The sequence below is a fragment of the Protopterus annectens genome, chromosome 4.part0 (assembly GCF_019279795.1).
Source record: "Protopterus annectens isolate FY-2018-M chromosome 4.part0, PAN1.0, whole genome shotgun sequence".
Taxonomy (NCBI): domain Eukaryota; kingdom Metazoa; phylum Chordata; order Ceratodontiformes; family Protopteridae; genus Protopterus; species Protopterus annectens.
In genome coordinates this window covers 114,397,827-114,410,189 of record NC_056733.1, presented here as the reverse complement: position 1 = coordinate 114,410,189, position 12,363 = coordinate 114,397,827, and the positions used below count along the sequence as shown (strand labels likewise).

Sequence of the window (12,363 nt, the reverse complement as noted above, 5' to 3'; positions counted from 1 at the left end):
GACCTTAGGCAGCTTCCTGTGCTCCATGAGAGACTTCACTACCCCATAGCCAGGTATAATACCTGCTCCAGAAATGACCCCATCACCAAAAAACATGTAAGCAAGCTTTTTAAAAACAGTTTTTACACCATTATAATAAACCCAAGAGGCATTGGTCTTTCCAGTTATGACCACATTTAAACATGGTGCACCTTGTGATGACAGTGGTGAGTTGGGGGAGAAAACAATTTTGCTGATACTGTCGGGGGGGGGGGGTTAAAAATCAGAATGTACTTTTCCCTTTCCTCACCCCCGGAAATCAGTATTGAAATGCTGGAACTTGGATGTCTACTAATTTTTTTCTTTTGTTTCTTTCTTCCCTAAATATATTAGCTAAATACTGTGCCAGATTTACAATGTCATGGATTCCTAAGCTTGGCCAATTCAAACAAACCTTTTAATCTGTTCTTGTATATGTGGCGGTAAACCTTCTATGAAAGCTGATGCTGCACCTTCTGTAGGATCTGGATGTCCAGAGAAGGCTTTGAATGCCTGAGTCATGCGTTGTAAATATGCATCAGTCGATTAATTCATTCTCGCCCTTTTAGAGGTTGGGGATATACTGCGGGTAATGGCTTTTAAGTGGTTAGTTCTAGCAGCTAGAAAGTTTTGGAATGTTGTCCCCTATGTTTGATTTATCCTATATTTTCCTAAAACTGTCAGGAGGTGCATAGGCTTTTAATACTGCTCTCAGGTCTTCAGTAGTAGGGTTTTACAATTATACATATTCTAAGATTTTTCATATTTTGCCACATGTGTTTGACTAGGAGGGAGAGAATCTGCAATGGTTTGAAAATCCACTGCAGTTCTTTGTTGTTCTACTATTGTAAGTTGAGCCGCGCTATCTCTAGCAGCTGCTGATTTGGTACTTCTGTTAAGGGGTGCATTTGTGTAGGATGTATATTAATATCAGTAGAATCAGTCTGTCTCTTCTGCTGCAGTTTGTTTAGCAGGGGATGTCCACTGGTTTCTTCCTCATCTATTACAATTAGAAATTGGGCAGTAATGTTCTTAATCTTACTCAAAGTGCTAGTTATTGATGAACTCTTACTAGAGAATCTTTTTAATTTTCCCATTTGTTTAACATTTGTGTTGTATTTATGCCTGTGATACAGCTTTTTACCTTTATTAGCTGTACACATTAACATGTGTTCTGAGGGTATTACAGTGGTACTGAAAGATGTTGCTGAATGAGTCTTGTAGTGTTATAAACCAGCACAGAGGGGACGACTGGAAATGCTGGAAGTAACTTGAGATGTGTCTGAGGAAGTGGTATATCAGTCCTCTTGGAGAGGGAGAACTGTCAACTTCTTGAGGCATGGGTCATAAGGTAGAAGAGATACAGAAAGTTATAGAGTCCGGTCATCATCTGATGATTCTGATTACATGACTGGTAGTCTTTCTTTATCAATAGATACATATCCCAGTAGTGAAATTTCTTATCTGCACATTTTTGTAATGTATTTACTGTCCTATTATCTGCCTGCAGCTGTGGCTTTAATCTAGCTGAATTATACTTAAAGGTTCTAATTTCTGATTTCTTTTCCTTATTTTCATATTCTTATTGTCAGTCATTAAAATCTGACCAAGAAGAAGCCTGTACCTTATTCTCTTTTGTTTGTTCATTTTTTAGAGTTTCTAGATTTTCTTATCAAAAAAGTATCTTGTCTGGAAGCTGTAAAGCACTACCATTTTTACTGAGCCCGGACCATTTTACCAAATAAGTACAGCTGGCTGTTCCATACTTATTAAAAATGTACCTGCCTGGAATCCCATACTCAGTCTCTTTTAAACCACTTGTACTGGTGCCTATTAAAAAAAACTCACTCTCATTACCAAAGAGATAAAATTGTGACTACGTTTAGGGTTACTCATATTCCCAGTGAAGGAATTCTCTGTTATATTTCTTAATATGTTGATTAGAACTTGCTTTCACTCCTGAGCAAGGGAGCCCGCAGGATTTTTTTGCAGGGGGGGGGTGCAAACCCAAGCCCCGCCCACACAGCCCCACCCCTCTGCTGCCCCCGCCCACTCAGCCCCACCCCGACCCTGCCCACGCAGCCATTCCAGTGTCCCAATACTTGGCTATTTTTCCCCATTTGTCATAGACACTGTTCAAATCTTTCAGTATGCATACTGTTTTATGCTTTACTTCTACAATGATTACAGATATTTGGATTTCATTTACAACTTTTACTTCAAATTTTATAGCACAAACACTGATAGACATTTACTAAACCTAAATAAAGCAATAGTCTTACAATGAAAAAAGACTTAGCATTAAAACTTCTCTACCTTTGAAACCCACACTCACAGAAACAACATTGAAACCCGCATTCAAAGAAAATGCATCTGGCCAGTGGCAGGGTAAGTTTACCTTTGGGCTGTTTTCAAATCAGACTCCTTGCACACATTTTTAGAACCATGCAAACGTTATTTGATTCACCTTCCTGACTGTATTAATTATCCTATATAATAATTGAATTATATCCCTTGTATAATACAGCACCACTTGTTAGAGTGTGTTTTAAATTTATAGTTCTGAACATTTTTCCTTTAAGCAATGAAACAAATCATATGAACCAATAATGACAACTTGCCAGTTCAGAACATTTCAACCATAAAGGGCCACTCTACTCAAACTTCTGTCATACAATCCACCAATATCAATCAATATGCAGAATCTTTGCAGAAGTAAAACTCATCTGAATAATTCCACATTAAAGAGATCTGAAACCAGTGAAGAGGTTGTTGCTAGAAAATAACTTTATATTTCAGTGTTTCATCTACAAATTAACTGCCTGCTGCCCTTGAAAAATAAATTGCCTATGTTATATTAAAAAAATGGTAAGCTGGTATATTGCAATAGGGAATGGGTGGCAAGCTGAAAAACAAGTTAATAGTTATTAGGCATCTCATCCAAAGGAGGACATACACCCCCTTAAAATACAAATCTACATGTTGTGGGAGTAGAACCTACAGCCCTCTGTATCAAGATGCAAGTATGCTACCTGCTGTGCTGCTTTAAAAATTCTATCCCACAATAGTGATACCATTTGCTAAACAAAACAGTTGCACATTTTAAGCAGGCTTAGCATGAACAGCAGTAAAACTCTCTTCCCTTGAAGCTCACAATTCCTTGAAAATGCACTTGAAAATAAATTCCACCTGCTAACTCTAGGGAATTTCACTCTCTTTAAGTGCAAGAAATATGGACAAAGCCCAAAGTAAATAGGAGCAGATTATAAATATTGCCCTCATGAACTTAGAACATTGCTAGAATAACAGGATTTATGTTAGTATGCATTTTTCTAAAGGATATGACATCTAAAACTCAAATGTCTTTCATTATTTAGCAACTTCAATGCTTTTTATGAGGAATATGGGGCAAAATCTGGACATTCTCCAAAAACCTGGACAGCTGAGGGATATTCTTCCTCCTTCTTATACATACATACAGACACACGTACAAACCATACCTCTCAATCTGTTAACCCAAGAAATCTGGACAAAGCCTGTTATAATGTTGGGGATAAAGGCCCAAAACTAGGGACACATTAGAAAGTTGATAGAATAAAAGGATTTATATTAGAATTATTTTTTCTGAATAATATGAAGTCTGAAACTGAAATGCATGTCATTATTTATTAACAACTATATTCATATATAGTTGGTTGTCTCAGTACTCACCGTGGCTTGCATTTTCTCCTCTCTTGAAAGGCCCACTCTGCTTAACTTGTGTATTATTTCCTCAGTCACTTCACCGTGGGTTGCAAGGCAGCTTCATTACTAGTTGGTTTGTTGATGATGATTGTATCCGAGAAGAGTTTGAGGTTTTTGTTCCCATTGTTGTGAGAGATGCACAGTCTGTATCAAATGTCATTGTCAGTGAATGCATAAAGTGTGATCTAGATCTAGAAAATTTACTCAGACAGGCTATGACGGCTGCTCCATAATGGCAAGCATCCAGAATGGTGGTCAGGCAAAGATTCGTGAAAAGTATCCAAAAACAGCCTTTATCCACTGCGCGTCTCACAGACTAAACCTTGTAGTCAATGATCTGAATGATGTTCCTGAAATAAGTAGTGCTGTTGGTGTTATCAAGAAGATTATTATTTTTTTTTTTGTGACAGTCCAAAATGATGAGCATTGGCACCAAATATACCACTTCTGTGTGAGACATGATGGACTGCGTAATATAAAACCATTTGTGTGTTTAGTCAGAACTTTGAGAAAATATTTGACTGGCAGATCTTCAGAAGAGCACTGCTGATGAAACCAGACAAAATGCACATATGTTACTCAGCGCTTCCTCTTCGTGCACGTTTCTTATTTTTCTCTTCGTTATTGCAAATTACTCATCAGTTCTTGAGCCTGTTGCCCAGATGTTTCAGTCTGTTCAACTTGATATAGTAGAGGCTCAACAACACATCAACAGACTCATTGAAATATTCAAGGAGCATGCTGAAGAACACTTTAGGAATGACATTCTCAGTAAGGCAAGATCACTAGCAGATACATTTAGTATTGAGTTAGTGTTGCCAAGGATTTGCAGTCGACACACCAAGCAAACACAGTAGGCATGGATTTTGAGAGTTATTACAGAACAAGTATTTATATTCCCTATCCTGACTCGTTAGTTTCTTCACTGACATCTTGCTTTTCCACCATTAACACTGCTCAGTTCAACTTATTTTATCTGCATCTTAAAATGATGCAAAACCTACAACGTGAAGAATTCTGAAAACAAGTTGCCGTCAGTAATGAACTATATCATATTGCTACTATATCTGAATGATCGCTTCTTGTCTGATGCATTGACTTTGAAGTTATAACACAACCTAAAGAATCCAATGGGCTACTACTAACTTTGTAGTCAATATCTTGCAGATCTTCTATCAATGATGTTACTGAACAAAAACAAACAAAAAAAAAGTGTCAGGTATGGGATTAAAAAAAAACATTTTCTGATGTGTTTCAGCTACAGTAATGATTAACATGTGCATCATGCCAACCTGGACAACAACAAAAAATAAATACATAAAACTAGCTGATTTTTGCTTTTGTACATGTTTATGCAAAGAAAACTTAATACTGCAGTAAGCACCATTATACCTCTCAACTGAACAGATTTTCGCAGAATGTCCAGATTTTTGCCTCATATTTTTTGTGTTTTTCCTAAAATCTGTACTTTTCTGGCAAATAGCTGAGGATTGAAGTCATTAAATAATGATAAACATTTGAGTTGGAGTCCACATCCTTCAGAAATTTCATGCTAATGCAAAACCTATTATTCTATCAACTTTCTAAGTTTGTAAGAGCAATATTTAAAATCTGTCCCTACTTGTTCCCCCATCATTTTAGGCTTTGTCCAGATTTTTTGCTCTAAGAGGTTGAGACTGAGGTATGAATTATGGATAAGAATATATGTTTTATGCACAGTCTTCACAGTTTCCCTTAAAATGTCAGTGAACCTCACGTGAACTTGTTTATATTCTCCTGCTTTGACAATCTGGCTAGTGTTTTTTTAGTTTTTTCCTTTCTTGTCTTATCTTTAGTACATCTTCAACATTATCTCTACTAAACTTACTGTATGAACAATCATATGTTACTACCTACTGTACTTTTAATTGTATGTCTAAACCATTATGCTTATGTAAATATCTTATGCAATCATATATCTGCTATATTTTATAACTGTGTAAACCACAATGCTCATGTAAATATCTTATGTGTAGTATGTTAGCAATTGTTCTGGAGCTTTTCTCCCTGGGCCTCTGCTGAAAATGGACAGCTTTGTCCAGTCGGACCTCCCCGGTAAACAAATGTAAAATAAAAAAAAAAATCTGACCTTTATGTGGATTCAAAAAAAAAGAAAAGTACATCATGTAACAGAAACCAAACAATGGCTCTCTGTGAATTTACTATACTATTCTGTAACTGAATGCACATTACTTAATGTTAACTGATAAAACAATTAAATAAAAATACAGTATGACAGGGGAAGAAGATAATGCTTTATGATTTGTAAACTGGTCATAACTTGTCACAATCCTTGACGTGTATAAAACACCTCTTTCTAACCTCTAGAGTCTGGAAAACAGCTTTTCTCGATAAGCAGCAATAAAGACTCCAGCATATAATAAAAATGCATACACACCAGAACATAACAGTTAAACATACTGTGCATGTCTCTCTGCATATCCGTAAATTAGTAAGCCATGTCTTTTTAAACCTGTAGTAAATGTTATGTTCTCCATGATAACGTTATATATGTAGTTCTTGCATACTCTCACCTTAGTAAACATCCTGTAGTGACAAGAACACTGTCTCTTTGGGAGTTACTTTGCAATATGCTTAAATCAAAACTACTTGCAGAAGACAATGTTAATCCATCCTGAATGCGACCAATACAACACTTTATTAAAATATCTATTAATCTACTAAGAAAACAGATTTCTGCCTCAAAGTAAGAAGTAATTAAAAACAGTTAATAACAACAACAACAACTCCCCCTCTTTGGTCTGACGTCCTGTGATTTGTAATGCTAGCCACTCTCCAAAAAAATATTTGTTTGGGACTTCCTTCTCAATTAAGGTAGATCACCAGCAAAAATCAGCACTCCTTGAAGATGTGACAACAATGCAAACAGCACAACATAATTCTCCTGATAAGTACTGCAAAATATTCTATTTGCCATTTCCTATTTAACCAACTGTATATGGGCAGAAGCTGGAACACAGAGGTGAAGCAATCAATACCTTTATTTGGCCAAGATGGGTTTTACAATGCACCTACTGGAGCTTCACCTTCAACAGGGTCAGGCAACAACTACTAAATAAACAAAACCCTATGTTTAATAAAATAAACAGATCTAACGTCACCACATTTCATATTGTGAAAGTTTACTATTACAAATACTAACCCATCTCTAAACTTGAGTGCAGCGTGGTATTCTAAGAAAATGAAATCTAAAATATATTTATTCAGAAAGAGCCGGTTCAAGCATCCTTGTCACATATTCAGCTACAACTCAGTAACAAAACCATGTGGCACATCCAGAGATATGCACTGGCACTACTAGTGCTGTGAATGCAACCTAAACCATAGTTTTCAAAATGCATTTTATGCACTTTGATGCATGCCATCATTATGTTTCAGTACATGGTTGCACTTATACTTCTTGCATTCTTGCTGTGATGTTCATTCAGCATGGGAGCGTAGTGGTTAATCACATTAGAAAATCAATTATGACATCATTCCATATCGTGACCAATTTAAAACGCATTTAATATTTCCATTTTCATTCAAACCTGGAAATATGTCAGCTGTTAATCGCAGCTGCCATCTTAGTTCTTTTGACTTCTAATAAATTATTATTATCGCCAATAGAATATGGCACTTGTTCAAGAACTAAAAATTTTAAATTTTTAAAATCTGAGCAAAGCAACTTATGCTTAGCTAAAGCAATTTTATTACCGTTATGCTTTATTGCTAAAACATGTTCTACAATTCTGTTTGCTAAGGATTTCATGGTTTTACCCACATAATAACTCAAACGTGGCATACACAGCTAAATATACATTACTTGAATTGCAATCAAACCTGTTATTTACTATTATTAAAAAATCTAAATGCTCTACTTTAAATTGTTTGCATACTCAAATATATTTACACTTTCAACATTTACCACAATTATATATACCCTTTTCTACTCCTTTTATTACATTCTGTTTAATTTCTCCTTTTTCAAAAAAAAACTTTTTTAAACACTTAGTTTTTTTATAAAAAAATTGAGGGGTACCCCGTAAATCTTCATATAAATCTCTATTTAATTGAAATTGAAGTATAATATATTTAAATAAATAGTAGGTAGTGGGTGATTTGTGTTTTCTGATAAAGTTCTAATATTAAATAAGAACTAAAGCACTTAAGATCATTGTGTCTGTTCTTACTTTCACCTCGAGATCAAGAAGTTGTGTGATTTATATTGTGTATGTAGTGTATAAACACACACACACACACACACACACACACACATTATATACATACCTCTCAACCTCTTAGTGCAAGAAATCTGGACAAAGCCAGAAAGAAAGGGGGGACAAAGGCCCAAAAATATGGACAGAATTTAAATATTGTTCCTATAAACTTAGAAAAGTTGCTAGAATAAAAGCTTTGCATTATTACATATTTTCTGAAGGATATAAAGTCTGCAACTCAAATGCTTGTCTTTATTTAGTATTATGTAGTGACTTCAATATTCAATAATTTACCAGACAAAAAACACACATTTTATGAAGAACAGACCAAAAATATGAGGCAAAAATCTAGACATTCTGCAAAATTCTGTACAGTTGGGTGACATGAATATATATATATATATATATATATATATATATATATATATATATATATATATGTATATATACACACACACACACACACACACACACAAACACAAACACACACACACACACACACACACACACACACACACACACACACCACCTTTAGGGAGAGATGGACATGCCTTTAAGCTTGAAATTACTGAAATGAAATGTATGTATTCTGATGGATTTCATTTTTTTTACTACTGTGAAGAAAACTGAAAGCTGCACTACTATATACTCTTATTAAAACAGATGGTTATATATATTTTAGATTTTACACGTCATCCATTAAAAGTTCCTGAACCACCTTCATTCTACAGTTTTATGAAGTGAGATTGCTGCCCTACTACCTTAAACTGACTGCATTGCAGATGTTGCAGTTTGTTGATTTTAGAAGGCCATTATGGTCCAAACTGACAGTACTATTTCAAGAAACTCATAAAAATTCAGGATACGACTTGTGGATAGTTAGCCTTGTACTAATACCTCGAGCTAATAGCAATTAGAAAGCATACAACAAAACCTCAAATACATGCATGAGTTTCTGAATCAGTAAAATACACATATGTCATTATAATTTCTAAACAACACTGAATTTGATTTTATGCAAACTAATGGTATGGTTCAGATATATAAGTTTGCCAACCTGAAAAAGTGAAATGTGCATGTTTGTTATGAAGTGAATATCAACAAAACAGAGCACCCAAATGTCTGTATAGGACTGCTGGTGTTACTTAACAGCTAAAACCTTATCTCTGACACTGCCTGAAATGTACTAGAACATTTCTCAGACTAATATGTCAAGACCCTAAGTCATGGAATGCACTTATCTAGTGATTTCAGGTATAACCACATACACAAATTAACTTTATATTTATGTAATACACTTCACTGCTTACAAGTCTAAATTTGTGGGAGGCATTCAGAATTGCAATGACAACAACTGTCATTATTTATTATATGCCGTCTGGAAACCGTGAGTTTTGTTTTGTGTGACACGCGGTGGCAAGTCCATTAAAATGCTACAAGAAACCTACCTTTCACTTTGCATCCTAACGTCCTCTTGAAGTCAAATCTCCAGTAGGCGCAAAAGAAAAAACATAAACCATCAGTCGCACACAGACACAGAAGACAAAAACAGGTCGCAAACACCTGTTATGCTCTGTGCGACTGATCGGATGCAAAGGGCGTTCTTAAAGAGGAACGCCCTTTAAAAAACTTTTTATTTAAATTAATTTCTCGACCAGCGGTTCAGGTGCAAGTGCACCCCTTGCACCTCATGGGCCTTGCTCCTGAGCATACTTTTGCCCTTCTGACAAGGAAACAGCCTTGTGATAAGGATAATGTGTCCTTGTATACATACTGATTGGACCCCACTATCAAATAATTAATTAACTTAATGCTTTTAGTATGAGTAATTGCACATGCATTCAGTTTACCAGCTCGCATACAGTCTTGACTAATAAAGAAAGTTTTATTAAAGCTACCTGTAGAGATTTTAGACTCTGGTGAGATTTGTAAACTTGTATATCGATACACTGTGCGCTTGCCTGACAGAAAACCTGTCACTTTTCTTCAGCCCAGTGGCAATTTCTAATGCAGCAAAACACAAAAATGGCTTGGAAATCTGAGTCATGACACCAAATTGTTAAGATACCCAATTACTTTTACAAGACTTAGTGAATTCAATCTTTACCTGTGTTCTGAACTTTGTCGCTTTTTATTTGTTCTTTTTACTTGTTGCTGTACTTGAAAAACACAAGCATGGACCTGAATATCTATTACTGTTTGTGACCTTTGGAGCTTGTAGTGAAGCTGTTTCTTCGTGGAACGGAGAATTCAGACTCTGCTGATCTGGCTAGAGACATTACTGCAAGTCTGTTTTTTTTGATTGGATATTTTGGCTGGTTTCTGTTTCTCTGCCTTAAATAGCCAGTGTTTAAACCAGTTTGTACTTGTTTGCTAAAAGTTGCAGTGAGGTAGGTCTTCAGCCATTGCTCTGTTGTGAGTTTAGAAAAGATAAGTGCTTATTTTCAACTGTTTTCTGCACTTCTGGTTAACTAAAATCACTTGCTGCATATCTGCTTAAACTGTGCAACTGTTTTTTTAGACTTGGTGAATTCAATCCTTACCTGTGTTGTGAACTTGTATCCCATGCACCCGACCAGTTGCTGTTATGGTATTAAAGGTTGAAGCTTTGAGTTGCCCGCTTCTAGCATAAATTTGATATTGGACACACCCCCAGTCCCATTACATTAGCTCATTCTACTGTGTACAGGAGATAAGTTAAGGCCCACCTCTTCTCAACTTGAATTATCTTCTGTCTCCTCACTTTCTACTAACAAAAAAAAGCAGCCACGTGGGCTTCATCTCATACGTTTATTTCCCACTATAAGTTGGATCTTGCATCTAGGGGTAGAGCATCCTTTGGCTCCGGTGCTCGGAATATCCTTCCATGATGGCCGCCCAAGATTCAGGTAGCTGGGGACTCTGTCCCACAGGTTGCAGACAAATGAATATCCTACTTCAGATTTAGAAGTTATGTACTCACCATAACGTTCCATCTGAGTAGGTGTATTCATTTGTCTGCAACCATCCCGCCCTCCTATCCCCCTGGCCTTTCAGTTTCCTGCATATTCTATGTTACCCTTTTAGGGTATTGTTGCTTTGGCAAACTCGATCTGAGGTCATGAGGGTAGAGCAGGGCATTATGGGTGAGGGGAGGAGCTGAGAGCTTGGATCCATAGCTGGAAAACCATGCCGGTTCGGATCCGATATCGGATCCATAACCCACAGGTTGCAGACAAATGAATACACCTACTCAGATGGAACGTTATGGTGAGTACATAACTTCTAATTTTATGCACAGTCTTCACAGTTTCCCTTAAAATGTCAGTGAACCTCACGTGAACTTGTTTATATTCTCCTGCTTTGACAATCTGGCTAGTGTTTTTTTAGTTTTTTCCTTTCTTGTCTTATCTTTAGTACATCTTCAACATTATCTCTACTAAACTTACTGTATGAACAATCATATGTTACTACCTACTGTACTTTTAATTGTATGTCTAAACCATTATGCTTATGTAAATATCTTATGCAATCATATATCTGCTATATTTTATAACTGTGTAAACCACAATGCTCATGTAAATATCTTATGTGTAGTATGTTAGCAATTGTTCTGGAGCTTTTCTCCCTGGGCCTCTGCTGAAAATGGACAGCTTTGTCCAGTCGGACCTCCCCGGTAAACAAATGTAAAATAAAAAAAAAATCTGACCTTTATGTGGATTCAAAAAAGAAAAGTACATCATGTAACAGAAACCAAACAATGGCTCTCTGTGAATTTACTATACTATTCTGTAACTGAATGCACATTACTTAATGTTAACTGATAAAACAATTAAATAAAAATACAGTATGACAGGGGAAGAAGATAATGCTTTATGATTTGTAAACTGGTCATAACTTGTCACAATCCTTGACGTGTATAAAACACCGCTTTCTAACCTCTAGAGTCTGGAAAACAGCTTTTCTCGATAAGCAGCAATAAAGACTCCAGCATATAATAAAAATGCATACACACCAGAACATAACAGTTAAACATACTGTGCATGTCTCTCTGCATATCCGTAAATTAGTAAGCCATGTCTTTTTAAACCTGTAGTAAATGTTATGTTCTCCATGATAACGTTATATATGTAGTTCTTTGCATACTCTCACCTTAGTAAACATCCTGTAGTGACAAGAACACTGTCTCTTTGGGAGTTACTTTGCAATATGCTTAAATCAAAACTACTTGCAGAAGACAATGTTAATCCATCCTGAATGCGACCAATACAACACTTTATTAAAATATCTATTAATCTACTAAGAAAACAGATTTCTGCCTCAAAGTAAGAAGTAATTAAAAACAGTTAATAACAACAACAAC

General features: G+C 35.9%; 1 protein-coding gene across 1 annotated transcript in view; it reads left to right on the top strand.

Moving 5' to 3' along the window:
• Positions 1-12,363, top strand: part of LOC122799218 — a 1,108,404-nt gene that overhangs the window by 609,942 nt on the left and 486,099 nt on the right. The gene's annotated exons all lie outside the window — the stretch shown is intronic.